This window comes from Macrobrachium rosenbergii, chromosome 3 (genome assembly GCF_040412425.1).
Source record: "Macrobrachium rosenbergii isolate ZJJX-2024 chromosome 3, ASM4041242v1, whole genome shotgun sequence".
NCBI classification, from domain to species: domain Eukaryota; kingdom Metazoa; phylum Arthropoda; class Malacostraca; order Decapoda; family Palaemonidae; genus Macrobrachium; species Macrobrachium rosenbergii.
This window is the reverse complement of record NC_089743.1, coordinates 30,303,614-30,318,840: the sequence shown is the minus strand read 5'-3', so window position 1 is coordinate 30,318,840 and position 15,227 is coordinate 30,303,614. Positions and strand designations below refer to the sequence as shown.

Below are 15,227 nucleotides of genomic sequence, written 5' to 3'. Positions count from 1 at the left end.
TTCCATTTCCATTTAGTCTCTTGTATACACAGAATCATAATTTTTCTTTTCTGCATGACATCAACCAACTCTCTTTCCTTTCCTGTGTGGCTACCAACATTCCAATTTCCAATGCTCAGCTTTCCTTTCTTTTTCCAATACTTTCTCCTCACTAACTTCTTTAGCCGCAGTCGTGACTTCTGTGGTACCCTTTGCATATTTCTCACTGCTGTCAGCCCTTCGTTGGCTGAGTCGGTTGAGCTTCAGACTGTCACTCGATGGGCCAGAGTTCAATTCCCCCAGCCGGCTGATGAAGAGTTAGAGGAATTTATTTCTGGCGATAGAAATTCATTTCTCGCTATAATGTGGTTCGGATTCCACAATAAGCTGTAGGTCCTGTTTGCTAAGTAACCAATTGGTTCTTAGCCTCGTAAAATAAGTCTAATCCTTCGGGCCAGCCCTCTCTAGGAGAGCTGTTAATCAGCCCTGTGGTCTAGTAAAACTAAAGTATACTTAACTTTTTCTCACTGCTGTCAGGGGATACTGCAGCACGTTGCTTATGGGGTACTCCCTAGCCCTTTTGCATTCCTTCATAGACTCGAGATTCATTATTTAGTTTTTGTCACTGTTTTCATATTCAGTTGGCTAGACCAGGCAGCAACTCTCCCCATTTATCCAGGCTTGAGACTGGCAGCAAGTTGGACTGGTTTGTCCCCCCAATTGGCTGGGGGTTAGCTAAGAAGATATGGCAACGCTATTCTGGCTAACCTAAGCATCTATGTTGTGTTTTTATCATAATTACATTAGGCCATAAAGCATATCCTAAGTCCAATATTACAATTACACCTATACAAAACAAGTGTTCATGTGAGAAAAACAAAATACAAAATATTCAAAGTGATTAAGAGAAGTATGCCACATTAAGAGAGCAGCATAAGCCTTGGGTTAAACACATAATTGTAGCAAAACTATGCCCAAACTGTAGCAAAACATAAAAATATAAACAAACATTAACAAAATGCAGCATAGAAAAACAAACACTACAGTATTTCCCAGACATATTTACACGTACACTAAGCAATAACATGAAGCAATTACACTAAGTTTCACTAAAAGAATGGAAAATAATAGTACTAAGCACTAAGCTGAAAACAAGTCAATGGCTAGCTGCCATCACTTACACTACAAAAATATGAAAAATAGTAAACTGTATTTGCTGTTCAAAAACTCACACAAACACCCTTTCTTAAAGCCTGGAACTACAGTATATTAAGTCAAAAGCACTTACTGTGAATCATCTAATTTCCACTGAAACAGCAATGAAGACCTCACTTATATGACCTGATTTCTGAAAAAAAAAAATCAATAAATAAACAGTTCCAACAAAGATTCAATAATGAAGAGTTATACTCTATGAAAAATCACAGTTTTTTAAAGTAAATTGTATTTGTCCTAACTATACAAACCTGAGGTCCTTTACATTAGGAATTACTTACAGCAGAGTTGGAAACAACCATTGAACTTTCAAACAAGGTGGTCAGGCAGTTTACTGTCTGTTAGGCGGGAGTCCTGCCTGCCTGGATGTAAACATTCCAATTTGGCTTTTGGCCCAGGTGTCAGATTGAGGGGTGGCATGAGGTGGGCATAAAAATGTAAAGGGCCTCAGGTTTGTATAACTATGAAAACTGTGATTTTTTCCTACACAATATACAAGCCCTCGGTCCTTTACATTCGGAAGACTCACTGGTTGGAGGGAGGAATCTGAGTGAGTCTCTTGAACTGACTGGAGTTCGCCACACCTGGGATTCTCTTCCTGGTCGATAGAGCAAGGAAGAGAAACCTGCCTCTGATGAATTGATCGGGGTGTGGTAATTCACGATCATTTGTCAGACTTCTGGGCCTTTTTGCATGAGGGAGGTAAACATAACCTCAAACAAAAAAGGGCCAGGACGAACCTTAAAAGTCGGAGACAATAAGGCAAATACAGTACCAGCATTGGGTTTGTCTTACTGTCAAGATCTCCTTCCTCCCCTTGCTAGAGGAAGGAGTGGGTTTGCTTCTACTGTATAACCCTGGAAGGAAAAACAGAACGAAAGCTTGAAGTATAGGCTTACCTGCACTGACCACCAGATCCAGCATGTATCGGCCCATCAACTCCCTGCCCAAAGGAAAAGACGAAAGATGAGAGGGAAGGAGAAGAAGGAGAGGCCAGTCACTCCTGCATTCATTCTTCCATCCACAACTAAACATCTTAGGCAAGATGTAACTCTGTCTGTTAGAGAAGCCACGTAATTTACACAACTTGTTGAGCAGCCACCACATGTCCCAAGGACTTGTGGGCAATGTCCCGAAGGTAGAACAAGGTGAAAGTGGTCTGTAAAGAGGACCACACCCCAGCTTTCAATACCTGAGAAACCGACAGTTCTTCCAGAATACGAGGGTTGGACCAATGCCCCTGACTTTGTGAGCTCTCACATAAAATAAGTCTAATCCTTCAGGCCAGCCCTAGGAGAGCTGTTAATCAGCTCAGTGGTCTGGTAAAACTAAGGTATACTTTTTTTTTCTCTGGTAGAACGTACAGGTGTCGTCTTCGCCAGCAGCAGAGTATGCTCTTCTGATCGTCTCACGAAGCCAGAAAGAAATCGTGTTCTTGGACATGTCTTTCTTGGACGAGCCAGTGCTAACGAAGATAGAGCCACAGCACTCTGAAGGACAAAGTAGCATCTTGTCTGGGTCATTATCTACAAAGTCCTCTAGGGATCGTGAAGGGCTCAAACCTAGCATCAGGGACCAATGGGTTCTGAGTCTTCGCTACAAAAACTGGGACGAAATCAAACGAAACCGATCCCCATCACTCTCGAGTGTTTAGCGCTGAAGGAAAGTCCATGCAGTTCTCCTATTCTCTTTGCCAATGCCAGGGCAAGCAGGAAGATGGTCTTAAGGGGTAGATCCCTGTCTGATGACCCTCATAAAGGCTCGTACGGTGCACGAGTCTGGTTCCTTAAAATGGGAGCCACATCCCACAAAGGGGGCCTGAGGTTCCTGGGTGGCCAAGGCCTTTCAAAGCTTCTCATCAGTAACGAAATCTCAAAGGAAGATGAGATGTCTACTCCTTTCAGCTGCAAGACTAGACTGAGTGTGGCCCTATACCCTTTTACAGCTGAAATGGAGAGAAGCTTCTCTCGGTGAAGAAAGACGAGGAAGTCCGTGACCTATTGAACAGAAGCTCTGACCGGAGATACCCCATCTATGACACCAACCACAGAAGACGACCCACTTTCCCTGGATTACTGCTGCAGAGGACTGTCTGAGGTATCCAGTCGTTTCTGTTGCTGTGTGGTGTGAAAAGGATCACACTCAAAAGAGATGCTGGATAACCACCATGGACTGCACTGCCTGGTAGTACCGCTCTGTGTGGGGTTGACACAGCAGATTGGGCCAGGGAGGAATCTCTCTCGGTGCCTTAGAGAGCAGAGCTAGCAGGTCAGGATACCAAAGACCTGTGGCCATTTGGGAGCCACCAGGATCATCCTGAGATTCAGGGTGATCAACACTTGGCTGATCACCCTGCCAATCAAACAAAACAGAAAGAAGGCGTAAACATCAAAGTTGTGGCAGTGGTGCTGAAAAGTGTCCTCTGCAGCGGCCCATAGATCCAGCATGACTGGACAGAAGACCTGAAGTTTTCTGTTGTGCCAGGTAGCGAACAGATCTATGACTGAACGCCCCCACAGACTGAACAACCTCTCCGTGTTGTCCGAGTGAAGGGTCCACTCCGTCTCTACCCCAGTTTTACGCGTTTCACATTTCCACGGCTCACTTTGTCATGGATTTTTGTGGAACACATCACTCATTTGTCCGCGGGGGAATTTTCACTAATTTGTGGAGTTTTCTTTTGTCCATATCACTAAGATTATCACTAATTTGTTTTTTTTGCAGAGCAACACTGTGTACTGTATTTGTAAAGTCCCTGCTCAACAGGTTTTCTATGGTGAACCTCCTGTTTTCTACAGTGCCTTCACAGCTGACCCAAGGTCGCACTTACACAACCTTATCATCATTATTGTGATTTGTATATTTATTACCTGTTCATTTGCCCTTATACATAGTATATGTGACAGAGTATTTTTTGTGTCCAATCAGCTGTTGTTACTCTTCATGTTGTCTATATGTACCTGTCCTGTTTTGTGTAGAGAAAGTTTGACCTCGGGTCACTTGTAAATTTTGTACTGACGTCTGTGTATACACCGACATCCGCACGCTGCTTTATAAGCGGGTCGCTTCATCAATAAACTAGCAGTACTTGTCTTCTTGCTCTTTCTTTAGCACCTCTCACAGTGGTGAACCCCGGAGTGGTTCCGGAGCCATTAACGGACCCAAACGGCGACTTAGTCTTGGCCCGATGAACCAACTCACGCCCCTAATGGACTAACTACGGCGCTCTAACAAAGTGTTCGGGTGTTACCGACCCTCGTCAGCAAATCAACTGGCGTCATTAGCGGACCCACACGGCACGCTCCCAAGCGTGTATTGATGCGAGTGTTCCCTAACACTCCAAGTGAGAGTGCGGAATGAGCATGGGTGCAGATATTCCCTCCCACATACAAATAACCACAAACTTCTCGGAGGCAGAGGTCTCCCTTGCGCACCCCCCTCTCGAGCCCTCCTCCACGCCGAAACCTGTGCGCTCCTCCATGCCAGTGCCCGCTCTCCAGGCGATGCCCCTCCTGACGGACCAACTGAGGGTGGCCCTCAGCATAAATCTGCCGCCGTTCACCCATCAGAAACCGGCGTCTTGGCTCTACAGGGTCGAGGGGCAATTCAGGGTGGCAGGCCTGACCGATGAGGTGTTGAAGGCAGACATTGCTATCAACGCCCTACCAGAGGAGATATACAGGAAGGTCGCCCTGTGGGTGACGTCAACCACGAGCCCTGCCATCTTCCAGAAATTAAATGCCACTCTCATCGAGACCTGCTCCCTGCCGGTCTCCGAGAGGGCCGCCCACGCCCTCAACCTCGCCATCAACCCCCGGCAGGACACGAACCTCTTGGAGACGTGGCATACCCTCCAGGACCTCCTCCTCCTCCCTGAGACGGACAGCAGCGGCAGGCACAGAGAGATTAGTCTCATGAATTGCTGGATTTGTTTATTTTCATGTTTTTTTTATCCTCATGGTACAGTAATTGATGTTATTTTCATTAAATATGTACAGTACAGTGATATGAGAGAGAGAGAGAGAGAGAGAGAGAGAGAGAGAGAGAGAGAGAGAGAGAGAGAGAGAGAGAGAGAGAGAGAGAGAGAGAGATTACATCGTCACAGAAAAATTGGTACTGGAGCCTATGTATGAAATTTGGATTTTAAATATTTTTATGGTGATGAGATCAAAACAGTATATATAGATTCTGTAAGTGAAATAACGTGTTATACATATTTTGCTGTGTTTTCTCAGTATATGTATACTGAGAGAGAGAGAGAGAGAGAGAGAGAGAGAGAGAGAGAGAGAGAGAGAGAGAGAGAGAGAGAGAGAGAGAGAGAGAGAGAGAGAGAATGATGGCACAAAATTTTTTTAATAAATTTATGGGAGATGGTGACGAATAACCACAATATGACGTAAACCAAAATAAATGTATTTGTACATAATCACGAAAATACTAACATGACGTAACAAGCCTAACATTCTGTTTGGAGGTACATGCCCTGTCGTTCTCAACTACCCACGTATACAGTGCTAGTACTATCCTAAAATATGTACCTGAACAGTAAATGTCATTTCAAAATCTTACAACACAGGAAAATATCAATATACATAAAATGTACGCCCAGTGCATTACAGTATACACAGAACCAAGATCTAAATTAGAGAAACTAGATCTTGCACAGAACGATGTGCAAAGTTACGTAGCCCAAAGAAAACTTGCATGTCTAAATGATAGGGGATACTTAAGAGTAACAGTTGTAGGGGGGTATACTTAATTTTGCAATGTGACTTTGAAATGATATTAGGGTGTCCTGGGATGATAGTTTGAGGTATATTTTTGTTTGAACTGTCAAGTTTAGTGGTGAACTGTTAAAACAGGCATTTACAGTATAAGCATTTTAGGAGTGTATAGAGCCTACTTAAGAGTAACAGTAGTAGGAGAGTACTGTAATGTATGGTTACTTTGCATGTTTTGGGATGATGGTTTGGGGTGTATTTTTGTTTGAAATGATATTAAATTGTTTAAGTATAATAATTTAAGGTATATTTTTGTTTGAATTATTAAATTAAGCAGTGAAATGTTAAAATAGGCAGTCATATGTGTTTTAGTTTAAGGGGTACAAGGTATTTGGTAGTTATAAGCATTTTAGAAGGGATTTTTGCATTGCCGCAGTAGGTTCTGGAACCTATCCCTGCATAAAAATGGGGGAGCACTGTACATTCCTCTTGCCTGGGATGTATCTGCTGACAGCTCTACCAAGTGAGCTACTACCCACTCGTGCACCTGCATCATCAACTGGTCAAGCGGAAGGGATATGAAACCCCCCCTGCTTGTTGACATATGCCACTACCGTGGTGTTGTCGCTCATCAAAACCACTGAGTGCCCCATCACTCGATCCTGAAACTCTTGGAGGGCCAGGAAGGTCACCTTGAGTTCCAGCATGTTGAAGTGAAGGCAATTGTCATCTCGGTTCCACACTCTGGAAGTCAGCAACTCTTCCAGGTGTGCGCTCCATCCCTCAGTCGATGCGTCTGAGAACAGAAGCATGTGGGGAGGGGGAGTACAGTATGCATGTCTGGGTCAACCTGCTTGGTCAGCAAGGATCCCTACGAGGGTGTATAGAAATGCTTCTGTCAAGGCACAGGAGGGGGAAGAAGCTTGTCTGAGCGGTTCAACTGAAGCAAATTCTCCTGCCCAGAGACAAGATTATTTACCTGGTCCAGCATCCCCTCGGCAAGTGAGGACACAGCAGCCCCGTTGAAATCTCTGGTTCCTTCTTAGGACCCCAAGAGGATTTGAAGCATAGAAGGATGATCCACAAAAGAGTCCGTGGCCCCCTCCAAAGATCACTGTGCTGACAAATCAGTGTGATGATCTCTGCAAAGGTCCTCTGTATCTTGGGGGTGTCTGCATCCTGAGGAAGAGGACCCTCGAGTCCTTCCAGGGTGTGATCACAATCTACTCTCCCCGCAGGTGGGAGGACCTTGGCAGACCCCTTAGAGCCATCCTGCACTACGCGATTATTATTAAAGTAGCTTAACCAGCCCATTGCGCAGACTCTCAGCTCCCATAGGGCTGGCCCAAAGGATTAGAATAAAATACCAGGTCCAGGCCTTAAGCCATGCACTGGGACCCAATATGTCATTCAGCATGATGATGAATGAACTAAAATTAAATAAAAAATTGCACATAGGCACATGATCTCCTACTGGAAACACACACACACAATAAATACATTTACTCATGCTTCCATACATGCACACTAAAAAGGTATATTAAAATTCAGGATAAGTAAAGTAATATTTCAAAATTTTGTTTTTTAAAGTTCGACAAATGCTATAAGGGTTTTCGTGCTTTTATTATTTACTTATTTTTATATTTAATCAATTAAATCACAGTTCCTCATGAACATCAAAATTGGAACAACTGAAAATGTAAAAGATTCTGACAAAATTTCCTTAACTGATTTATTGCCAAAAGTTGACAGTCGCTGTTGGTCATACTTTGGACACTCAGACAACATGTCTGACTGTTATTATCACCTTGCACTCCGAGCACTTGGGAGCCGGGCCATGTTGGCTGCTCATTAAGTGTCCATGCGTTAGACGAATACTGTATGGCCTATTCTGAGACATGTCAGAATTACCTGTGCATGTGTCTCTCTCTGATATGATGGACTCCATTTTTAACATTGGGTTTTATTTTTTTTAGTTTATTGTTTTCAGGTTCTTCATTCCATATACACAGTAATACCCCGAACTTGCGCGATTCGAGTTGCACAAATTCACAGACGTGAACTTTTCATTGGAACCTAACTAACTGTCATATACACGTTTTTCACAGACACGTGAACATTTGCGAATACTGAGAAACCCTGCAAAAGTGTTTGTTTAATTTTTTATGTAATTTAAAAGTTTTCAAGCTTTTATGTGTAAATTAACCCTTAAACACCGAGCCTCTATTTACAAAAGTGTCTGCCGTATGCCGACGGGGTTTGAGAGTTAGCGCCGAAGTGGAAAGAAAGTTTTTAAAAAAAAATCACAGCACGCTTAGTTTTTAAGATTAAGAGTTCACTTTTGGCTCTTCTTTTTCTCATTGCCTAAAGTTTAGTATGCAACCATCAGAAATTAAAAAAAATATCATTATCATATATAAATATTGGAATATACGACAGTGTGAAAAAAAAATTTCATATACAATTGTATACATATCGCGCTGTGAGCAAAACGGTTAAAGCTAATGATTTTTTTTTCATTGTATTGTACACTAAATTGCAATGATTTTGGTATATAACAAATTGTAAAACAATCATAGTACACAGAAAATATTATCACAAAATGATGCATGAATTCGTAACGCACGGACGTAAAAGTTTTTTTTCAAAAATTCACCATAAATCGAAATATTGTGCTAGAGACTTCCAATTTGTTGCAAAATGAAGGTAAATGATTGAATATTACTAGAATGTAAGAGTTTTAGCTTACAACTGCATTTTTCGACCATTTTGGTCAAGTCAAAGTTGACCGAAGGTTGGAATTTTGGCACTTATCGTGATTTATATGATAATATTTCAAAACTGATAAAAGCTACAACCATGAGTTATTTTTTGCTGCATTCTACATGAAATTGTGCACATTTTCATATATAAAACTTTATGTAACGGCTAATATAAAACTGTGCACAAGTTATGACAAAGTGACTAAAGAAATTCTGAGATTTTCAGCCGAGTTAGCGAGCAGAGGTAAGGAAAAAGTTTTTTCAAAAATTCACCATAAATCGAAATATTGTGCTAGAGACTTCCAATTTGTTGCAAAATGAAGGTAAATGATTGAATATTACTAGAATGTAAGAATTTTAGCTTACAATTGCATTTTTTTACCATTTCGGTCGAGTCAAAGTTGACCGAAGGTTGAAATTTTGGCACTTATCGTGATTTATATGAAAATATGTCAAAATTGATAAAAGCTACAACCATGAGTTATTTTTTGTTGTATTCTACATGAAATTGCACACATTTTCACATATAAAACTTTATGTAACGCCTAATAGAAAACTGTGCAAAAATTACGACAAAGTGACTAAAGAATTTCTGAGATTGTAAGAGCCTGACACCGTCTCTTCCAAACACATGTGTTCGTGTATTCGTTGTCCATTGGAGTGGCGAGACGTTTGAAGTCTTCACAAACAGAAACATACACACAGTTTGATACAGAAGATTCGTTGGAACATTATGAGTACATGATCAGAATGCTTGCATGGCAATGCAAGTAGTGGTGATTTTACATACAACAAGACAACAATGGTTAGGGAGAAACAGATGGAAATATTGTATGGTTGAAATCGCGTTCCTTTAGAGAAAGACTATGAGATGCTCTTGTTGTCTTGTCCACTGCGATGGACGACGAACACACAAACACACACGTGTTTGGAAGAGATGGCGTCAGGCTCTTACAAGATTTTCAGCAGAGTTAGCGTGGACATAAGGAAAAAGTTTTTTTCAAACTTCACCATAAACCGAAATATTGTGCTAGAGACTTCTTGTTTTTTGTAAAATGAAGGTAAATGATTGAATATTACTAGAATGTAAGAGTTTTAGCTTACAATTGCATTTTTCTACCATTTCGGTCGAGTCAAATTTGACCGAAGGTTGAAATTTTGGCACTTATTGTGATTTATATGAAAATATGTCAAAATTGATAAAAGCTACAACCATTAGTTATTTTTTGTTGTATTCTACATGAAATTACACACATTTTCATATATAAAAATTTATGTAACAGCTAACAGAAAACAGTGCAAAAATTACGACAAAGTGACTAAAGAATTTCTGAGATTTTCAGCAGAGTTAGCTGATGCTTTCTTTTGGGATAAGAAAGAAATTCGCGCATGCGCAGCTGGGTTATGCTTGTAAACAAAACAACAGCGTGATTCGTGAACTCCCAGCATCCCTCAAGGCACATGATTTAACATTTTTCGCAAACAAGGCTTATAAGTATTTTTCCGCGAATATTTAAAAAACTTTTTGTAGTCGACATATTTTACGTCCACTCAGCACCCGACAGACAACTTTTGTCGACGTAAAATATGTCCAGTCTGCGTTAAAGGGTTAAATAACATTAAATAATAAAAGTAATAATTTCTCTCTCTCTCTCTTACTGAGATGAGAGAATTTTTATGGTACATGTGTATGTATATTTGTTTTGTACAAATAAATTTTTTTACCTAATAAGTACTAATTTTCAAATAATAATAATAATAATAATAATAATAATAATAATAACTGTAACTACAAAATTTGTATGTGATATGTATTTTAAACAAACAAATATCTTTCCCTCATCTTTTGTGAAGAAGCTCGAAGGCAAAGCTGTCAGACATGTCAGTTTAACAAGGCAAGAAGGGGGTGTTGCTGATTAGCGGGTCAAAGGTTTCTTACATAATTCTCTCTCTCTCTCTGTCCGTAATAATTCATAACAAATTTCACTCTCATAAGTAAGGGCAACTGTTATCTCGCTCTCTCTCTCTCTCGTTTGTAGTTAGCATAGCCTACGCATTACCTGTACAGTAGATATTTTTAATTTATCCAATTTTACCTGTAACGTCTACAAACAGTAAATGCGCCGTTCTAAAACATAGAGACATAGAGCATTTCGGGAACAAAGAGAGTGACAGAATAAAGAAGTTCTTAAGAATGAGGTTGAGAAGACTTCTAAAAATAGATCGGTGGAATGGGGAGAGAAAGAAATAGTATACTAATCTTCACACTCTCCTATATTTTTACGTCAACCATTTATTTCTTTTTTAAGGGTAATGTATTAAGCTAACTTTTAAATGAAATTACAGTAACTTTAATTTTATTAAAAAGTTACTTTAATACTTTGGGAGCATGATTAGGGTCATATTTAGTGTTTAAATTCTAGAAATAAGCATTTAGTAGCATTTTTAGAGACCGTGCCAAACTTTCGCGGAAATTTGCCTTGCGCGAGGGGGTCTGGAAGCTAACCTCACTTAATTTCGGGGTATGACTGTATTGCCATTTATTTATGATACCCACCTTTATGTGTTACATAATCAGTAACAGATATTCACATTTGATCTTGTCATGTGGGTTGCTTCTTTGGCTGCTTTATCTGCCTCTTCATTTCCTTTGATCCCTACATGGGCAGGGATCCCACATATTTCTGCATTTTTCCCGGCATTTTTTCCATTATTAAATAACTTATGGAGAGATCATTTAAATCGTTGTACAATGTTATTTTTTGAACTGTAACTGTGAATAGCTTCTATAGTGCCCCTCAAGTCACTAAAAATCACAAAATTGCTGAATGATGTTTCTTTAATTATTTTCTACAGCTATGCAATTGCACACAATTCTGGTGTAAATACTGCAGCATTATTAGGTAGAGAGAACCTATAAGTTTTGTCTTGGGACACTGCAGCATATCCCACTTTGTTCTTTGATTTAGATCCATCTGTATATATTGCGTAATGCAGACCTTTTTGGCTTATACAGCAAATCCCCTGTATTCGCGGTCTTACTATTCGCAGACTTCTCTGTGGAATGTATATACACATTATTCGCGGAACATTTGCCCATTTGCGGTATTTTTTACTGAGAAATATTCACTAATTACAGGCGGTCCCCGGTTTACGACGGGGGTTCCGTTCTTGCGCCGCGTCGTAACCCGAAAATCGTCGTAAACCGGAAAATCATCGAAAATCGTCAAAAATCATAAGAAAACCTTACTTTTAATGCTCTGGGTGCATTGAAAACGACGTAAACTGCATTATTATTGAGTTTTACATCAAAAAAACCTTCAAATTATGATTATTCTGCCGTTTTGGGGCCAAATTTCTTCCGTCGGATCACTGAGAAATAATTCGGAACATAATTAGCGGGAAATAATTTCTGATGAATATATTTGAAAAGCGCCAGTAACCTCGAACGGAACCGTCGTAAACCGGGACTGCCTGTACTGTATTTTCATAAAATTTTCATGACTAAATGCATTTTTTCTGATAAAACTATTAAAATGCTCAGGTATAAGCATTTTTAGAGTTTTTTTTTTTAACTATCAAAATAGGTAGTTCTAAGTGTTTTTAGAGAGATTTTAAGTATTCGCGGATTTTAGCTATTCGTGAGGGGGGGGGGGTTGCAAACTGTGGTCTGCACGCCCTTGGCTCCCGATACGACTGACCTGGGGGTCAGCGCAGAGGTTCTCTAATCCGTGGATTGGGAAGAGCCAGTGAGAGATCCCACTGCTTTCCCTGTGGAAGGAGGCGGTCCCTTAGAGGTCTCGGTGCGAGACTTCGAGGGGAGGCTTCTTCTTCCTTGGCTGGGGAGCCTTGGAAGGAGAAGAGGAAAACGAGGCAGCAGATGACGACGACGACGGGCGAAGATGAAGACGAAGGAGACGACACCTTCCTCGATCTCTTCTTCAACTTCTTTGCCATCTTCCTCAGGATCAAAGTAAAGTCCCCAAACCACAAAAGGAGCAGCTGAAGGCACAGGAGCAACCAGGGGGCCCACGGAAACAGGCGTAACCAGGGGGGCCACAGAAGCAGGAGCAACCAGGGGGGGTCACGGATGCAGGCGCAACCCGGGTAGCGGAGATGGTGCTTGGGTCAGCAGCTACCGGGGCAGATACAGCAGCGCAGGAACCAAGAGGGTCCAGGGACGAAGCCAGGGTCAGAGGCACGGGTGGCGCATGGGGAGCCAGGCCGGGCCAAACGTCAGGGAAGCGAGGAGCCAAAACTGTGGTCAACAACGAGCGTGGGTATGCAAAAACAGGAGCAGGTATAGTCATATAAGGCACTGACGACGTCACCACGTGCGAGGGGCCAGGAAAACAGGAGGCTGCGGCATGGAGTGGAATGTGGCAGGCACGGCCGAAACCTGGGTGTCGAGGTGCGAGGCCACCGTTACAGGCAGCTTGCCAAAAGAAGACATGGTGACACCAGGCCCTCCAGTGATGGCACACCTGGCAGACCCAGGTGCAACCAGGAAGATGTCAGATCGGATACCTGGTCAACAGAAGACGCTTCCACCCTGAAACCTGAGGATAAATCGGGTAAAGTGAAGCCTCTACTTGCTCCGGGGGAAGAAATTCACCCCAAGAGCGAGGAGAGGCCCCAGAGAGGATGTCCTGAGCAACCGCTCCCCTGCAGCCTTCCACACCCGATGAAACGAATGAGGAAGGGGAGGAGGAGTCCTCACCCAAGGGAGAGGCAGCAAGAAGAGGAAGCTTGCTGGGAGGGAGAAACGACGCCGACGGATCAGCCACCACAGGAGTCGTTGGGGGGGTGTTACCCTCGGACGATTCCTTGGAAGGTCTCCTATGGTAGCGTTTCCTCCCCTCAAACTTTCTCCATTGCTTGGGGGACCAGGAACAACACTCGCTACAAGGCGAAGCGCGCGAACACACACGTCCCCTGCAAGTGGGGCAGAGGGCGTGTGGGTCCGTGTCAACGCTAGATCTAAAGGTATGACATTTCTTGCCTCCTATCCCAGGACACACACCCTGGGGATAGGAGGGCTTAAAGGGCTTATCAACATTCATACTAAGAAAACAAAAGGAAATTTCCCACCGGGAAAAAGCTCAACAGTCAGGCAGAGGGCGAGAGGAACAACGTCCACAGTCTATGACGGCTGAAAGCAAACTGGAATGTTTACATCCGGGCAGGTGGTACTCCCGCCTCTCGGACGGTAATTAGTTAACTGCCTAACCACCTTGTTCGAAGCTCAACGGCCGTTTCCAGCCTACACTGAAAGTAATTCCTAATGTAAAGGACCGACGGTTTGTATATCATGTCGGAACAATTATTAATTTAATTTTCTTTTTAATAAGTAAGATCTTTTTTTTTCTGTATTTCCCTTTACCTTCTCTCACTTCCTAATGAGCACCATATTCTTTGGAAGCTTGAATTTCAAGTCACTGGCCCCTGTGGGCTTGTTCCATATGAATAGGGTTCATCCTCTGAATAATAATTAATAATTAATAATAATAATAATAATAATAATAATAATAATAATAATAATAATAATAATAATTCAAGAGGCCATTACAGCATATGCCCTTTCAGCTACAAGAAACATACCAGGGTATGTAGGGTACTTATACAAGTTTATGTTAAGAGAGTTAAAACACTTTTATATAATGAGAAAATTTGCTTTAAACTATACCAATATCAAGCTCATTCTAGAAAGAAATGACAATAACACACTATACTACTGGTCAAATCAGTTCCAACAAGATAAAAAGATTGTGATTCTTATCAACCAAACTTTAATCTAGATTCTCGCCAAATAAAATGTCACTCCCTTTCCACAAAACAGAAACTCTTATTATAGCATTCCTTGAAAATTACACTATTACACAATGTTAATGAGAGAGATGAGCACATGTTACCTCAACAATGCAAATAAGGCGAGAACAGAATAAAATATATGTGGAAGAAAACTGGAAAAATACAAAACCGTACTCTACTGTATATGCTCTTAGTCTTAACTTCTGACCTTCCCATAAAATTCTTATCATGCAATTCTATGCTGCTTATCAGATCTTTACTAGATAAGGTGGATAAGGAGATGAATTAAAGATATTCAGTGATTGTGAACCCGATATACAACTTAACATCAAGAACACACATCAAAAATATGTTATACTTTATATGCAGCATTGTACAGCAATTAAAAACTTTTGTCCTTTGAAGGTATTTTGATTTATGCTTAACACAATCTTTTGTTGGTGTTCTGTACTCTGAATAGGTCAAGATTCCAAATTATCTTGTTCCTGGTTGTGAAACTATGTGACCTAGCACAACCTGTAAGATACCCTCTCCCAATCACTGAACTTAACTTTCTGTAGTGAAATCTCATTTGTAGCTACCAAAATGATAAGAAAAGCTTTGTGGGTTTATAATGTGACTTTTCAAACGAAAACACTGGATGTCTCCATGTATATAAGTATGTAAAGTATTCTGACAGTTACACTGACACCAAAATTGAGATTATCATAGGACAAGACTATACAGATGTGAGGGGAAA

The 15,227-nt window shown here is 41.3% G+C and overlaps 1 protein-coding gene across 4 annotated transcripts in view; it reads right to left on the bottom strand.

Moving 5' to 3' along the window:
* Positions 1-15,227, bottom strand: part of LOC136853958 (endonuclease/exonuclease/phosphatase family domain-containing protein 1-like) — a 185,585-nt gene that overhangs the window by 166,725 nt on the left and 3,633 nt on the right. For all 4 annotated transcript variants that reach the window (XM_067129877.1, XM_067129886.1, XM_067129859.1 and 1 more), the window contains exon 2: positions 1,268-1,327. The gene's annotated coding sequence lies outside the window, so the exon portion shown is untranslated. The remainder of the gene's footprint in view (positions 1-1,267; positions 1,328-15,227) is intronic.